This window comes from Molossus molossus, unplaced genomic scaffold (assembly GCF_014108415.1).
Source record: "Molossus molossus isolate mMolMol1 unplaced genomic scaffold, mMolMol1.p scaffold_m16_p_6, whole genome shotgun sequence".
Lineage (NCBI taxonomy): Eukaryota > Metazoa > Chordata > Mammalia > Chiroptera > Molossidae > Molossus > Molossus molossus.
In genome coordinates this window covers 113,708,042-113,725,319 of record NW_023425399.1, presented here as the reverse complement: position 1 = coordinate 113,725,319, position 17,278 = coordinate 113,708,042, and positions in this window count along the sequence as shown.

Sequence of the window (17,278 nt, the reverse complement as noted above, 5' to 3'; positions counted from 1 at the left end):
GGGCAGAGTCTGAGAGCGACTGGCCGTCAGGACCGAGCCCCCCATGCCAGGCCGGCTGAGGGTGCCACACGGTCCCTTCCAGACAGCTCGGCCTCGCCACCTGTCCAGCATCTTCTCCACGTCTTAAAATCCGTCCACATTGAACACAGACTGACCTTCTCATATAACATTCAGATTCTTGCCTGGTTGGTGTGGCTCAGTGGTTGAGCGTCGACCCTGCACCGAGAGGTCACCACTTCAATTCCTGGTCAGGGCACATGCCCAGGTTGTGGTCCAAATCCCCAGTGGGGGGCGTGCAGGAGGCAGCCAGTCAGTGTTCTCTCTTGTCGATGTTTCTATCTCTCTCTCCCTCTCCCTCTCTCTAAACTCAATAAAGAAAAAAAATAAAAAATAAAAATAAATAGCCCTGGCCGGTTTGGCTAAGTGGTTGGAGCATCAGCCTGCGGTCCTGAGAGACTCGGGTTTGGTTCCCGCTAAGGGCATGCACCTCGGTTGCAGTTTGTCCCCGGCCCTGGTCAGTCGTGTGGGTGGCAGCCACTCCATGTGTTTCTTTCACATCGATGTTTCTCTCTCTCTCTCTCTGTTCCTCTCTCTCTCCCTCCCACTCTACCTGAACAAAAAATGGAAAAATGTCCTCAGGTGAGGATAAAAAATAAATAAAATAAAAATAAAAATAAATAAAACAAAATTCAGATTTCTGTTGGAAAAAACAGAACTTTTCTTCTACAAATTCTATTAATTATGTAACATTCTGACTGTTTATTTGGGGGACACAAATTATGTAAGGAATCATTTCTTCCATCGAAGAACTTCAAGATTTTTATTCTATATTATACATTCTATGTTCCATGAAATAGAAATTTTATTACAATTTGAAAAGATAAGTAGGTATTTTAAAATACTTTATATTACTTTCACAGAGGCATGGACGACCAATCCTAGAACTGCTTCTCTGTGCATCCCAAGATTAAGCAAATAAGTATCTTGTTGATACTTGGAGCAAGGTCCCTCCTCCCTATAAGAAAAGGGAGTTGCCATATGGATATGTGGAATTCTATAATAAACTTTACTGTGTCTAATTGGAATTAAAGATATTGGTATGAATTCATAGTTTTCAAATCTATCAATATAGCATTGTGATTGTATATTGTATAAACACACCAAGACACAGTGGGATGTTCATTTCTGTGTATGAACAAACATATATCTATTTTCTGGATTTACCAGCTTTTTAAAGGGCCTAGAAACAATTACACTCAAGTAGAAACAATCCATCCAGAGCCCAGGTCTTGGTTTCTTAATTCTCTTCTCCATCAAAAGAACCTCGAGGAAATGACACATTTCAGCTAGGATGGGAAAATACAAGGTGATTCTAGGATGCCTTGTATCGAACAATAAACAGGAACAGTAACAGAAACAGTAACAGTCACGTGTCCACTTCTGCGGGAGCCAGACACTGTCACCATGAGCCACGTCGGTGACGGAGCATCATAAAAATGAGGACCCAGGAGTCCACGCGAAATTAGTGACTTAATTTACTTAGTGGGTAAAGAGCTGTCACTGGAAGTTAAGGGAATGGGAGCCTCTGCCTTACAGTGACAATCCAACGAATAAATACAGGAGGACTAATATAACCATAAAGCCACCAGCTGTCCGTTAGCCCACAGCAAATAAAGAAAGAGTCCTCAGTGGAGGGTCAAAAATAGAGAGGAGAGTTTGAGGAGTGAGAGGGTATTAAATCGCCCCACCACTTACTTACAATTTATAAACAAAAAGTATTCACTTGTCAATGGACACACCTGACACACAGCACCTGGGTCCACACGGGCATCACCCATGTGACGGAACAAGTTGGCCTCATACCTCACGAAAGACCACACTGGAAAGAACACGGTACCCCTTCTGCATATTGTTGCCAAAAGTGCAATTCAATCGAAAGGTTTTCTACAAATAGATGGCCACTGTTCATAGTGTTGAAAACAACGGAGGACCTCTGTCTGATTCAAACAGGCAAGGAGGACCTGACGACTAGTGCAAGAATGATCCGGAATTGTGTTAGAAAGGACACTCCCGACAGCTGGTGAAAATCTGTGTGGGGTCCGTAGACCAGCCAGCAGTATTACATCCACGGTGCTTTCCTGATGTGGTAAGTATGCATTGTTATGCTAAGAGAATATCCTCATTTGCAGAACATTTAAGTCTCTAAGGGTAATACTTTTTCGTAGATCTATAATGTCTCCCCCCAGATAAGAAAATATATTCACATAGACTCGTGTGTGTGTGTGTGTGTGTACGTGTATATGTGTGTGCGTATGTGTGTGTGTATATACGTGTGTGTATGTGTGTATCTCCATGGAAATATCTTCTGGGCCACACTCTAAATACTAACACATCATAGTCATGTTTTCCTTTAAATCTTGTGTTTTGTGTAGAGTGAACAGGTTGTAATTTCATAATCAGAAAACATAGGAGTGTCATTTACACTGAAAAAACTACTATGACCAATACTTAACCACACCCCTTCACCTTAATCTCATTTCCCATGTTTCCTGCCCAGTGGCACAGGAGGGCACACACTGCCCATCACCACAGTGGCCATGAGCCAGGGGACAGCCCCTGGTGACAGCACCCTTCAGTCACCCACCCTGCAGGCTTCTCTCCTGGCCAAGTCATTGATTTTTTTTAAGTAGGTGCTGAATTTAATTAATCTTTAAAGATCTCCATTCTACTATTTGAACTTTTCATGAGAGGATTTTAGTATGTCAATAATGCTCGCACTTGGATTTTTAAAATTAAATATGTTGTATGCTGTTGGTACATACTAGGAGAAAACTTTTGACTCAAAATTAGGTAAAATAATTTTGAGTTGTTAAAATCAAGTTGTTAAATCATAGAAGTAATGCGGTGTTTAATGCAAGTTGTGTTGTATGGAAAGACAAGTATTAAATAGAAAACTCTACATTGTATAGGAGATGCTTCTGTTGGGGAGCTGCAACATTATTTTATGTCCTTCAGAAAAAAAACAACAACAGCAAAAGCGACTTCTTGTCACATGTATGATAATGTACATCCTAAATTCAGAGATGTTAAAATACAAAAAAAAAAAAATTTAAACATACTCAGTTTTAGAAGAATGAATCAACAAATTTCCATAGAGGCTGTGTTTCTTAACATTGTATTATGGAAGTTACCACATCAAATCCTATGAGATGCATTAAAATGAGGTTTTCTTCTTGTTTTAATTATTGGCTATCAACACAAGTTGCATAAAATCGAACCAGTGTGTATGATGAAAAAGGTTAAACCTCGAAGCAGGGTATATTCCATTGAGCCCCATCCATAATTAAAATGAGAAAGGATAATAAAAAGTTGAAGCACAGTGTGTTTTGTTTTGTGTTTTTTCCTTCCTGGTTGAAGGCTAATAAAACAATAACCTCTGCACAAATATTTTTCTTCCCCATCCAACATAAACCAGTGCTTAATGGAGAGTCAATACCCTTATTATGAAAATTGATCCAAATCAATAGTATGCAGACAGTGGTTAATGATGCCAGGCAGTGGCTCAGATGCATTTACGGACAGATCACATCCCTCCGGCCGGGAGCTGTTGGGAGCTCACCTTGGCGGGGACACCGTGATGCGGCAAAGTGTGCTTCGGACCCGTGTAATCACCTCCTGCTTGGGACCATTTGGCAGCTTTGGGGAAGTTCTTTCCCAAACCCACTCTCTGAAGCTGGGCTATTAAAGTGCTAATTAAGGACAGCGCTCGGAAGACATGAACACTAGGAGCCTGGGCTAATTGGCTACAAACGAGACGAGGCTGGAGCACGTCACTTGCTCGGCTCCTCCTGATTAGCCCTAATTCGAGCACCAATATTTCACCGCACGCCGAGGGGCGCAGGGAGAGCCGCCGCCTCTCCCGCCGCTGAACGGATGGCTCTTGAGCGAAAAGGGAAAAAGAGCAATTTTATTTTCTACTTAATCCTCTGACCCCCTCGGGAACACCGGGGAAGTCCACAGACTTTCCTGTGCATCTTGATGGGATTTATGAAAGACGAGGGAAAAAGACCGGAAAATCTCATCCAATGAAACAAACAAGGCGCTCTGTGCCCTAGAGGTGGTCGGGCATGCCCATCGGGAAGCGTGGCGATGCCATGTGAGGAGTGTGTGCACTCGACCCAGTGCCAGCACCTGCATCCGGGCTCAGGTGTCGCCAGCTCTCTTCACAAATGCGGCTGCTGGGAGGGGGCCGGGGGGGGGGGGAGGGATGAGTCTGCACAAGTTGTGAAGCACGTACCGGGCTCTGGGCAATTCCCTGAGCACGCACCTGTGCCCTTGCAGCTCATCCCATCCCTAACCCAGTGAAACTGATGTGGGGTCCTTCTTGACTGATGAAGAATTGGAGATAAATTGGGCTATGAATCTACCCAGGATGCACTGTGAAATAATGAATGAACTCTGATTTTTAAATAGGCAGAGACTGAGGAGAAGAGAGGATGCAATTTTGCTAAGAGTACACACCAGGCAATTTGGGACCCAGAATGAGCCCAGACTCTCACTGCAGAATATCCAGACACTGCTATATACTAAACATGAGATTGGTGCTCACAAAGGCAATAGCCCTTTAAAGTTATTTGACCTCTCAATGTGCACTTTGATACCTATAAAGTGTAAGCAAATGTGATACCATTAAATAGTGCAAATTCAATTCTTTGTCATGCTTATTCTGCTTTCCCGACATATTTCAGTCACCACGGTAATTGCCCAAAGTCCATGTTCCAGGGATGTTGAAATAATGACATCATCTTCCTTACAGGACCTATTTGCTCAACCAATTCTGTCCTGCAACTGTTTAAACTCTAGCAAGTTCATATGTCAGACCCTGGAACAAAACTAATTGTGACTTAATAGTGAAAGCCGAACAAAGTACCTCCACCCGTGGCTTATTCACCATAATTCAATGTCTTTGAGATAATTTCCTAATTTGAGCTTGCACCGAAGGACGTGTTTGTGAAAGCCCGTTTCCAGCTAGCGCCCGGGCTCCAGGAGAGAGGGGGCGCGATTCTGCAAACAGCTATGAAGGATTGTTAACATTCTAGAGGGACTTCCTGGAGGAAGGGGCGAGAAAGCATCCATCCGGACTCACCGCAGGGAAAGGGCAATGCCAACGGGCTTCGGCACGGGGGCAGCTGAAGAGGAATTTGGGAGAAGAGAAAAGGTGGGACTTTCACTTGCTGGGATTTCCTGTCCCTCCTCCACCCCCCTTGGTCGATCTCCTGTCCCGTGGATTCAGTAAGAATCTACAGTTGCCTTGTACGATGGACCATTTGGAAGAGCTCGAAAGAACTGCTGAGAAAACGCAGGGGAACGTGCCCCCCTCCAGAAGAAAGCAACGCGGTGACGTAAGACTGCAGACTCAGCTGGGGGGCAGATGCACACACAGCGCCCTTAGTCACGTGAGGACATGCAGTCCGCCAGTGACGGTCCAAGCTTCACGTGGGAAGGGGCCAGAACCAATACCCTGATTACAGAATTAGAAGCCAAGACCAACGAAAAAGAAAATAAAAATAAAAATAAAAAAACCCTTCCAACCCAGAAACTCAAGAGAGACCAGCAATGAGCACCTCCGCACAGGCGACCTGGCCCACCTTCGGGAGCACAGCAGGGACTTTCTGCTGATCCGCACGTCGCTGGTCAAGCCAGCGCCTCTGTGAGCCGCTCCCCCCCTGGCGGGCATGGCTCACCTTTCTACCGCTGTCCAGACTGCACTCAGCGCTACAAGTCTTAGTCCCAACCACCCCGTTCCATCTTCTTGCACAGCACTCGGTCTGAAGCAGACACCGTCCTGCAGCCCACTGGACCCCCGGGCCTCTGTCACATCCCACACACGTTAGACTCAGCCTGCAGCAACGCCGCCCCAGGCACAGCAGAGAGGAGAGCTTTCTTTCCTTGCAGTTTTCTTCTTGAAAAACACTAGCAGGGACTCCGAGTACAGCGGGGAAGTGAGGAACAGGACATGGAGGAGCTGACGTGTACGTGACGCCAAGGGCTGATCCACACTTCACCTGTTTCCAGCACTTAGCATGGTGCCTGGCTGGGGGTGTGCTCCTGACACGTGCTCTTCTCATGTGGATCCATGAGTGAATTCATCGATGACGTTCATACAACTTTACTGAGACAGGAAGCACCTCACCTGGGTTTGGGTTTTTCACGAGACCGCATGTAACCGGCCACGCGTAGAGCAGAGAGCTCTGTTCAAAGACTGGAAGTCACGGCTGCTGGGGGCCCGCGCTCCCCGCGAGGCACTCGCCGGAGCTGAGCAGCGCAGGCTGCGTGGGGTGCTTTGTGCCCCTCAGTCGTTCTCCTGAAAAGCGGTGGCAGGGAGGCGAATGAGCAGTGAGGAAGGAACCTGGAAGAAGCGAGGATCCTGGGTCACCCAGAGAATGCAGAGGGGACTGGACCTAACTGTGCAAAGCGACATGTCTGCGAAGGGCGCAGACAAGGGGCACCAGAGAAGGAACAGCAGGTGGAGCCCGACGTGCTCCCCAGCCTCTGACTCCTTATAGTCGTCAAACATCGCCGGCCCGGCCACACGGGTCCCAGGACTGACATTCCGCTTCGTTTCTTAAGGCTTTTGTTGTTGTTGCCCCCCCTTTATAAGTGAAGTAACTTTGATTAATATCACCCTGTAAGTTTCAGGTGTGCAACATTACAACTCCATATCTGTATATGCTATAGTGTGCTCGCCACCAAAATCTAGCTTCCACCTCTCACCATACAGATGACCCCCTTTACCCACTTATTATTATTTGTATCACCTACATGATGTCAGAGACCTTAATAAATAATTGTTCAGGTTCAAAACGCTTCAGATTTACTTTCTGAGAACAAAACCCTGAGTGAGAAGGGGAGCCTGAGACGAGAAGAGAAATTGAGTCCCAGTGTGTTCCGTGACCTGCAGTATCACAAAGCAACATATTGGCGGGAGCCACCAGCTAGAATGTAAATGTCCCTTCCTGCACTCCTCCTCCCCGCGGGATGTCCCTTCAAGGCGGGATGGAGCAGACAAGCCGCCTGAAACAGCGATGCCATCTCCGGACGCCAGCCTATGCCATAGCTTAACCAAATGCCGTTACAGGACGTGGACTTGAAAGACACAGTAAGACGCATATTTGAAAATGGTATAGATGAAGACTATGTTCAGAAGAGAAGATGCCAAAGTGAAGTTATGGAACCAGTTTAACGAAAGCGAGAGGCAAGGTGAACCCTGAGTCTAATTAGCCCACCATGTCAGCCCAACCTTGATCCTCGACCCTAGAGTATGTCCAACACAATGGGCGTCAGACCTTGCGACCAGGAGGACAGAGTCCAAGGGGAATCAGTCTAATTCTACTCAGCTGTGTTTATGAAGACATTCTGGATGCTTCTCTGTTTGAAACAGCTTTACCAGTTGCTACTGAGATGCTCTTTCCCTGTTTTGTGACTGATGCTTTTTATGTCTGCGTAGAATCTTCAGCTCAGCTGCACTAAGATACCCCTGTCTTGCCGAGGTAGCTCCGGCTTGCTTACTTTTGAAATCCTTGCAGCTGCAAATACACAAATATAAAACCCCTCTATTGTCTAAGGAAAAGCGAAAACACTATTTTGTGCAATTAAGTGAGTCAAATTTATGTCAGGGATTACACAGAAAAGGCCGTGAGGTCACCTTCATTAGCCTAAGGAAATCGGTCTGAAGAGAAGCGATAATTAGTTGTTTGCACCAGACAAAGAAAGCTCAAGAAGAAACCGGTCTTTGTGTGCGTGTCTCTGGCTTGAAACCACTATCTGAAGCCCTGGAAATAATTGGATGAAACATGTCATCATGAATTTTGTCTCCATCTCTGTAATTTTTAAAGCTGAGAAACGTAGATCTCGTGCAAGGGAAGGAAGGCAGAACCGCGATGAAGGGAATGAAGAAATGCCTCCAAGCTCCTTCTGCGGACAGAGCGCTCCCATCACCGAGTAATTCCCAAAGAGTAACGAGCGTCTTGCTTTCTGGATGCTAAGCCCAGGTATTTCTAAATCCTCATAGACAGATAGCAGGACCAAATCTATACAGCCACAAATAAAAGTCACACTCTAATTGTGCCGGGGAAGCACCATTTCTTATGTGTTCTTCAGATTTAAGTACAACCGTATGTTATGTATCTATTAGGAAACAACCAAAAAGAATTTTTAGTTTCACCTTTTTTCTTCAGACTAAGAAATGCAGCCCAACACGGCTTAGATATTATTTCAGTTGAGAGGAAATGGGAAGGGAATAGTGACTACAGCTCGGTAGTCTGCCAGGGTATTTGATATCGTATCGTCAGACACGTTCCTCTGACATGAGTGGTTCCTGAAATCCAAGTGCTATTACTTAACCATTTACAAAAGCAAGATTTTACTTTGTTTTTCTACAATGTGACCTTGCTCTGGATCATGTTAAAAAAGGACCATCTTACCTCCAAGTCTTTTGTTTTCCAGTCAAAAGTTTAAAACCACAAGGGATGGTGTTTTGGTCTAATGTCTCCCAGGGACCTCCCCTCCTTCAGTGTATCACCTGTGAAGAGAACATCTGGAGAAGTGAGAACAGGTGGCAACCTTCAGGATTGTAGGTAGAGACTCTCTGAAGGACGAGAGAGAAGCATGTTTTGGATAGAGGAAATACTGCCTGATATCATTGGTTCTTGATATTTTAAAAAATCACCACAATCATTTTTGGTGAACAGAGTCATCCGAGACCACGATGTGTCTTTTATTCTTGGAGACAACACTGGGATTTCCTTCCTGCATCAGTGACAAGTAACCCTCCTGAGGTCCACTAGTCCTGTGTTCTTATTGGGGAGGCCGGATCTAAGCTCCGATGATTCGTTTCTGAAAGAGGATTGGGCATCATCTTCGAGGATTAAGCAAAGACTGTTCTCAACGATTAAGATACCGACGGCACTCACTGAGGTGTTTTTAAACACCAGGCACATAAATCACACTCCACTGAATCACATCTGGTTCAATAAAGACATTTTTTCATTATTAATAGAAGCTGGATTTCACGCCAGACTCCTGATATTAACTGCAGAAATACCTTGTTCGCGCCCAATGATCAGTTTTGGTACAGTGAGTTTAAGACACCATTGAACTTTTCAAACTTCTCATATTCCTGACATTCTTCATGTATGCTTCCCAGCAGAGGACAGGCAGGCATAGAAAAGTGCGCTGTCAATTATGTTAATGACTTTGGGAAAGAAGATACAAAATATGAACATTATGTAATTTGTTACTAGGTTAAGAGTCAGAAATTGGGAGTAGCCAAGATTCATATTAAATACGAGTCAAAATTTTAAAGATATAAAGTTTCTAAGATGCTTACAGCTTATTGTAAAATTGAAACTCTGAATGAAAATTAAAATTAAAATTATGGGTGAACCCATCCATCCAAAACGCATTTTATTTTTCCTAGAACATTCCTGGAATGGCTTTAAGTGAATGTCAAAGTCACTGTTGTTAACACATCTAACGAGTTCATCTGTCAATTTTATTTGGCCACATACCCTTTGGATAAGTCACATTTCTATTCAAAGTATGTTCACATCAGTATTGGATTTGATTTTTTTTTTTTTCCATTGCAATCCCAAATTCAATATGGTCACATTTTTTTTTCCCTTCCCAAACCATGGGTTAAATTGATGGGTCATATTTTTTTTAATATCAGAAAGTGAGAAAAAAATATTTTAAAAAGCAGGACTTAGTATGTATTTCTAAGTTTCCATATATTTATGTACTGAATAGCAATAAATACATGCAAATAATTGCATACCGTCATTGGAATTTGCATTTAAAGTGGTTTCATATACTAAAACTATAAGGCTATCCAATCAAATGATAACAATTTATATTAAAAATAACAAAAGAATTTATATTTGTAATCTTTTGTGTGTGACTGCTTAAATGACTTTTAGGTTTTAATTAAAAACTTCCTTTGTAGCAAGCTATGATAGTTTCATAATTTAGTTCGCTATGGTAGTTGGAAGAGAGGAGAGAAATTATTACTAATTAATTTTAAAGCTATTTCTATCAGTGCCTTTATTTGCAACCTCCTTAGCTCAGAATTCAGAAATTATATTTTCTAAGTTAGAGAAGAACTGGACAGAACATAAACAACCAGTTTTGTTTTTCTTAATGAAACTTATCTTATACGATTCAAAAGAACTCTATTATTTCAGGGAAACAGAAAGTGTGTTCCTAACTTACTACGTGTCTAAATGCTCATTTTCTTAGCGTTCATCTAATCTTTGGAACTTAGTTCATCAACACGTGGCAGAGTCACCAGAAAAACCTGTAAATCATGAATTGTAGGACTCAGTAAATCTCTGTCACTAGTCTTAGTGGTATAAACCATTTGCAAATTATTAAAACATCACTTAATATCCAAATCTGTGTCAGTTTAGGTCAATTCCAGTAAAGTATCATCGTTCCACATCTGATAATTAAAACAAAAATTATACATAAATCAAAAGTACATAACCCCCAAGTGTATAAGATTCTTACTTTTAGAATAGATAAGTGAAATGTATATGTTTCAAAATATGCAACATAAAAGTCCCAAGGGACCTATATTTTCAGTTCTGAAAGCTTAATTATAAGTTTTATACTTTGGGTAATTAAGTAGACATGTATTTCATTCCAGTGAGCAATTTAAATGCCTACTCTAAAAATACATCAATGAGTTCTCTAGAAAGAAAGATTCTTTTCCAATAGACCTGATATACAACGACCTATAATTCAGTAACTTTTAATCTAACTGAGAATCAAATTAAATTCAAAGTCAAGTGGCATTTTAAAAACATGCATGCACTCACATTTAAGCTATACATACATATGGACATACATATATACATTTAAGTTAGAAGGTCAAATTAAGTTACATATGAAGACAAATACAGTAAGAAGTGATAAGACTATATCAATGACCAGGGTTAAAAAAAAAAAAAAAAAAAAAGTAGAGAATTTGGTTCATTAGGCATGTTTGATGTTGGAAGCTCTGTGCGTATGTACATTCCAATGTTTTGCCTACAGATGACCACTGGGACCCCAGCACATTTTACATGAGAGTAAGTGACTTCCTATTTTATGTTGTTTTGTGATTGCTAGGATTCTTAGTATGCAAGCCACGTAAAGCCAGTCTGGTCAGCTTGAGCAGTAGAAAGTAGGTACTGATGAAGCTGGAAGAATTTCTGGAAGGCAGGAAGCCCCCGTCAGAAAGTCTGGAGCCAGAAACGCGACTTCACTCATTCACAGAGCTCCTGAGCTGTGTCCTGTCACGAGGTCGAGGTTCATCGCCCAGGAAGAAAGCCGAATGGACTCTGCGAGACGAGGGACGTAAGCTGTGGGCCAAAGATCCCCTTCCCGCGCAGGTGACCACACTGCCCAGCTCCCTCGGCCTGCCACAGGGGCCACCTGCTGAGATCCTCCTGGATGACAGGGACGTGGACCAATCCCCAGCTTGTCTTGACGCCCAAGTGCTGCGGCTGCCACCCTCTCTTTAGCTGGAACACGCGTGTGCCTGCAACTCGGCTCTCACACACAGACAAGGACAAGGCCCTAGTGCATGGTGGGTAAACAAGAGGCAAATGCCCCAGGTCTCTGCAAGACCTTGCAAAGCAGACCAGCTTGGGTCATCGCGTGGGAGAGAAATAAACCTTGATCTGTTTTAAGCAATGGACTCACTGTAGGTCCCTCCTTGGCCTGAGAGCTCCACCTGGCTTGGGTTCTAGACCAGAAGGAAGGTGCTGGAAGTGACCACCCACCAAGACTGCACAGGACGACTGACGGGCCGTGTCCTTGAGTGAAACATGCTGGGCAGAGCAGCGGCAGCTGGCTTGCTAATCCGTAGAGGGTGGAAGTTCCTGTCTGGGGGGCGGGGGGGTCCCTGATGCCCTGGACTCTTCCACATATCTGACGATTCAATTTCGAAGTGGGTGATTGTCTTAGGCACGCAAACATGCTTGAAAATCAAAAACAAAACCAACCTCCTCTCAGCCTCTGTGCCTTCTCCTTACTGCCCCCTGCTAAGTTCCTCCCTGGGAGCACCCCAAGTGCTGTTGGCAGGGCTGACCACCACTTTCCGGGTTCAAGTGATGAGCTGTCAGACTAAAGGCATGTGAAAAACAAAAGAAAAGAAAAGCCAAACCAACACAATACCCGGTTTTCCAGGAAAAGACAGAAAACCTTAGAAACACTCTGAGAGCCCGTTAGTTTCTCTGATCATTTCCCTGCACACGGACCTCACAGGCCACACGTGGTTAGAACACGTGCTGAACTTGCCACGTGTCCTTCTGTTGGATGTATGGGTATTGCTTCGTCATGTGTATGATCCCCAAAAAAGGCAATAGGATTGTACAGTTCGGGAACTTTCCACAGCACCTTGCTGGCAGGAACACTCTGTTATCAGCTCTTTTCTGTTTCAAGCGTCTTTCGAACGTTGTGTGTGTGGAACATTGTGCGTGTGAATACACGCAGTCACACAGCTCCTATGAACCCAGCAAAGCCCATTGCCCTCCGGTGTGTTCCCATTCTGAACACAACACGGAATTTGTCATTTGCTTTTGAAGGGCCCTTAGAACATGTACACGGATGTGTGTAGGTACACATATATACACTGATGTGTATGTACATGTGTAATACACATCAGTGTATATATGTGTACCTACAGCGTTCAGGTTACCTCTTCGCATCCTAGTCCCTTTCTGCCACTCTGACATTTCGCTCATCTTCCGGGCTCCTTTGCCTTTTACTGTGTCTTAGTCCATCGTCGGGTTTACCAAGTCGCTTTTCAGCTGTGCGGGCCGACCCAGCCACTGCGTTAAAAAGAATATATTTTTCAATAAATATAAATATACATAAATAATACCCAATTAGAGTAGAAAATATTGATATATAATTATAATGATATAATTATATCACCGCTATTTCATCTTCAAAGTTCTTTTTGTTTTCTTTTGTAAGCCGCCTCTTCTGGTTTGATCTGGTCTGTTCCCATGTGCTCAGTTCCACTTTGATTTCTTCGATAATTTAATCATACGAACTAACGTCTGCAGGTGCTAATTCAGCGGCTTGAGCTTGGGTTGATCGGCCAGTTGTCGCTTTGCCGGCCCCTCCCCCTGGAGGCTTCCTTCTCGTGGGATTTGAATGAGACTGTGAACGCATCTTATCATGTGTTTCTCTGCATCATTTCACATTTTCTCTGCCAGGCCTCCTAGGGCTGAACCCAGCACCACTGGTACTAAGTTTTGAGCTTGACGTTCCCCACAACACACAGCAACTGCACGTGTCCACGGCAGACGGAAGGAGGACCTGCTGTCACCAGCTCTTAGGTGTGATGTCCATCCCGGCCGGCAGTCAGGTGGAGTCAGGAAACATCTCACATTGTCCGTCTTTGACAGGGACCAGACTACTTTCAAGGTCGCTCTTCCATAGGATCGGCTGTGAGAGGGAATGTCAGTAAAAGTGTCACGCTTTTCCAGGTTCAAAGCCTGTCTCTTGCACCCCCATAAGACAATTAAAGACAGCCTCTTTGAAGCTGAGTCGCAGTGCCCCCAGGACAGCTGAGGTCGTGGGACTCCCTCCCTTCCCGGTTTCCAGCTCATCCCCACTGTGGCCCCGAGGACATTCTCTTGCTTTTTGCTAGTTCATGTATAGCTTTCAAATAATGTTTATCTTCTATTAGCCGTCACTTTCCATAACTTTTATAGACTGAGTCTCCCCATGATGGCTTTACCCAGGCTTTCTGCTACGAAATGGAACTGATCACGTGAGGATGAGAGAAAAGAGTCATGAAAATCTATTCAGTTTTTTATAGCATCATATACTAATTTTGTGTTTTTTAACTGCTTTAAAACAAGCACATAGCCTGTGCTGGTATTATGAAATCACTTTAGCTGTGGGCTGCAGTCACTGAAATAATGCTTTGGCAACGAAAATTAAAGAGAAATCAAATTTGTCACAATACCGAGAGCAGTTACAGAACAGGACTGACATTCTCGGCAATTCTACAAACACACGAAGAATGTTGACTGCATGGGGGTGTGGGGGTGAGGCCACGGATTCTGTGCAAATAAAGAAAATGGTCAACGAGTTTCTGAAGAATATATGAAAACTGAGTCATTACCCAAAACTAAAGGCTGTTTAATCAAGGTGCCCTCCTAAATGCTACAGCCAGAGGGCAGAACAGAAAGGGGGGCGGGGTGAAGCATGGAGGAGCCAAGCGATACAAACAAACACTCCGCTCCAATAGCTTTCTCGCCACGTTGGAAACACATCTGGAGCAAGTTGCTAAATCATTTTGAGAACCAGATTCCTGAACTGTCACAATTCCATGGTCATAGTTTAAATTCAAGGGCAACATGTTGTATATTTCCCTGTGACAGCAAAGAAAGATAAACTGTTATGAACTAGATCTGCTAGCAAGGGGAACAGTAGCAATTCCCCTGGAGGTAATGATATCACCAGCCCAGACAAACGTCAGATTCCTTGCTACGTAAACAATCTTTTGATTGAATAGCATTTGATTCTGTATTCATTTGTAACTGCTAACTGCTTACAGTAATTTGGCGTTATGATTTTCAAAGACATGCAAGTCAACATATTCTTAAATGATAACGGTTATAACTTCACTTATTTTTTCATAATCATTACGACTCAGATTTCATCTAAAACCCCAATATACCATCTCAAATTTGCCAAAAGGTGTGGTGAGAATTGTATTCTGCTTCACCAGGTGCTTTGAACACAGCATTTACCTCGATTGAATACTTCATCCTCCTGCAGAGTATATTGGTAACTGATTGCCACAATAATGCCACCCAACCCGCCGTAGTCATACAACCACATTACACTCAGCAGTAACCATTCATCACATCCAGGTCTGGGGTGACTTAATGGACAGTGCTGTCCTCCTTGCCTGGACCTGCTGACTGGCACAGCTCGGCCCCATTCCAAATGTGTCTCCTCTCCCTGGCAAGTTCATAGCAGAGATACAGGCACCAAGATAAGCAACGCCAGTTTACAAATCCTTTTCAAGAGTGTTCTTGAAAAGCTGAAGAATTGAGGTGGTGGAGCTGAGACCAAGGAGACCAGGATAGCTAGAGATTGCTTCCAGAGAGCTCAACAGAGAGAACCCCAAGATCAACTGAGATTCCTGCAAGTACTCAGCCAAGTAGCTGTCAGTGCACACACGAGAAGAAGACACACGAGGTCAGAGAAAGAACTAAATTAGAGTGCTCCGTGCTCACACAAAGACTTTAATAATGCCCGTTCCCACCCACCTTGTAGACAACTGTTCAGTCATAATACATTGGGCATAGTACTAAGATAAGCCTTGCTTCAAGCCTGGAGAAAAATCTACTGGTTGTAGACTAAACACACCTTAAAAACCAGACCCCCAACAACCCAAATTTTTCCCCAGGAATTTAACTGTGTCACAGAACAAATCTCAAAATCTTCATGTGATACAAAGTTTCCAGCGTTCAACCATATAAAATTCACAATTTTTGGAATCCAGGCAAAGATTACCAGACATTCAAAGAACCAGGAAAATATAACTCAAGGTGAGAAAGGAAATAGATCCATCCAAACAGACCAAGAACGACACAGACAGCAGAGTTAGCAAGTAAGGGTGTTAAAAGGGTAACTGTATTTCGGATGCTTCACAAAATTGGGTAGAAACATGAAAGACATAAAATGACCCAAAAATGGACTTCTAGAGATGAAAAACTATAATACGTGAGATGAAAAACACACTGGAAGAGTTTAATGGCAAATTAGGCACGTAGAAGAAAAAATTATTGAACTTGAATAGCAACCAAAAAAAATCCAAATAAAACATATAAACAAAAAGAAAATGTTTAAAAATGAACAAGCCTCTTTGACTGGCACAACTTCAAGCTGAACTCTATATGTAGCTGGAGTCCCCCAAGAGGAGCAATAGGACAAAAGTCCCACAGGACACAAGGGCGGAAAACTTCCCATGTGTATGGAATCTGCAAACCTACAGATCCATGAATGTCAACAGCCTCCAAAACAAGAAGCATGAGGGAAACCACAGAGAAATCACAGGGTAATCACATGGCTCAAAAGCAGCTGTAAAAAGGATATCTTAAAGAAAGCCAGATTTTTAAACTGCACATGTGGTCCACTTTGACAAAGATCCCAGGGACCCAGGGCTCCTGGTGCGTAGGCCTGTAGAGCAGGCTAGCCCTGCGCACTGGCTTCTGACAATTGCTTGAGGAACACCATCTTTGAAACGGGAGGGCAACGGATCCTTGCTATGTAAGGGCAGAAAATTCAGCAACACTCCCACCTGAAAATGTGGAAAACACAATGTGTCCAATGAGCCTGATGATCTAGTGAAGCAGATTTCTAAGCAAATGCAGGAGGTGACACAGTTTTGTTTCTTTCTCGTTACTCGTGAAGAACTGGAAAAGGAAAGAGAACTGTTCAACTATGAAATAAAACAGAAACAGGACTTGATGATCATGAAAAGTCTGTCTTCAGGGAGCAAAGCTCAGCTGAATTAAGAAACCACTTTAGCCCTGGCCGGTTTGGCTCAGGAGTTAGAGCGTCGGCCTGTGGTCCAGAGAGACCCCGGTTTGGTTCCCGATAAGGGCACGTACCTCAGTTGCGGTTTGTCCCCAGCCCTGGTTGGGTTGTGTGGGTGGCAGCCACTCCATGTGTCCCTTTCACGTCAATGTTTCTCTCTCTCTCTCCCTCACACTCTATCTGAACAAAAAATGGAAAAATGTGCTCAGGTGAGCATTAAAAAAAAAAAGAAACCACTTCAGAGTACTCCAAGGAAAAGGTCTTGAGATAAAACTGAGAGGTGTCACAGTACAACCTCGGAGGTATCACAATCAGTGGTCCTCACAGTGGTCCTTGGTGACACTCAGTAACACTCAGTAATACTCGGAAAGTACCAATGCATCACTATCCATCACCTGTACTAACTGTCTGACCTGGAATGAGAATGTATTCCAGGCAACAATTTAACTCACATTCAATACAAACAAAAATAAATATTATTTCTATACTATCATTTGCGCAGAAGGTAAGCACCATGCGTCTTAATTTCAAGTTTCCAGGGAAGGCCCAAAGACCAGAGCATCTCCAAGGCACGTCATCCTTGTTCACAAATCACTCATTGTAAAGAAGCAACCAAACGAATCTCTGGCGTTTAGATTTTTGGAAGGGAATTTCCTAAGGACAG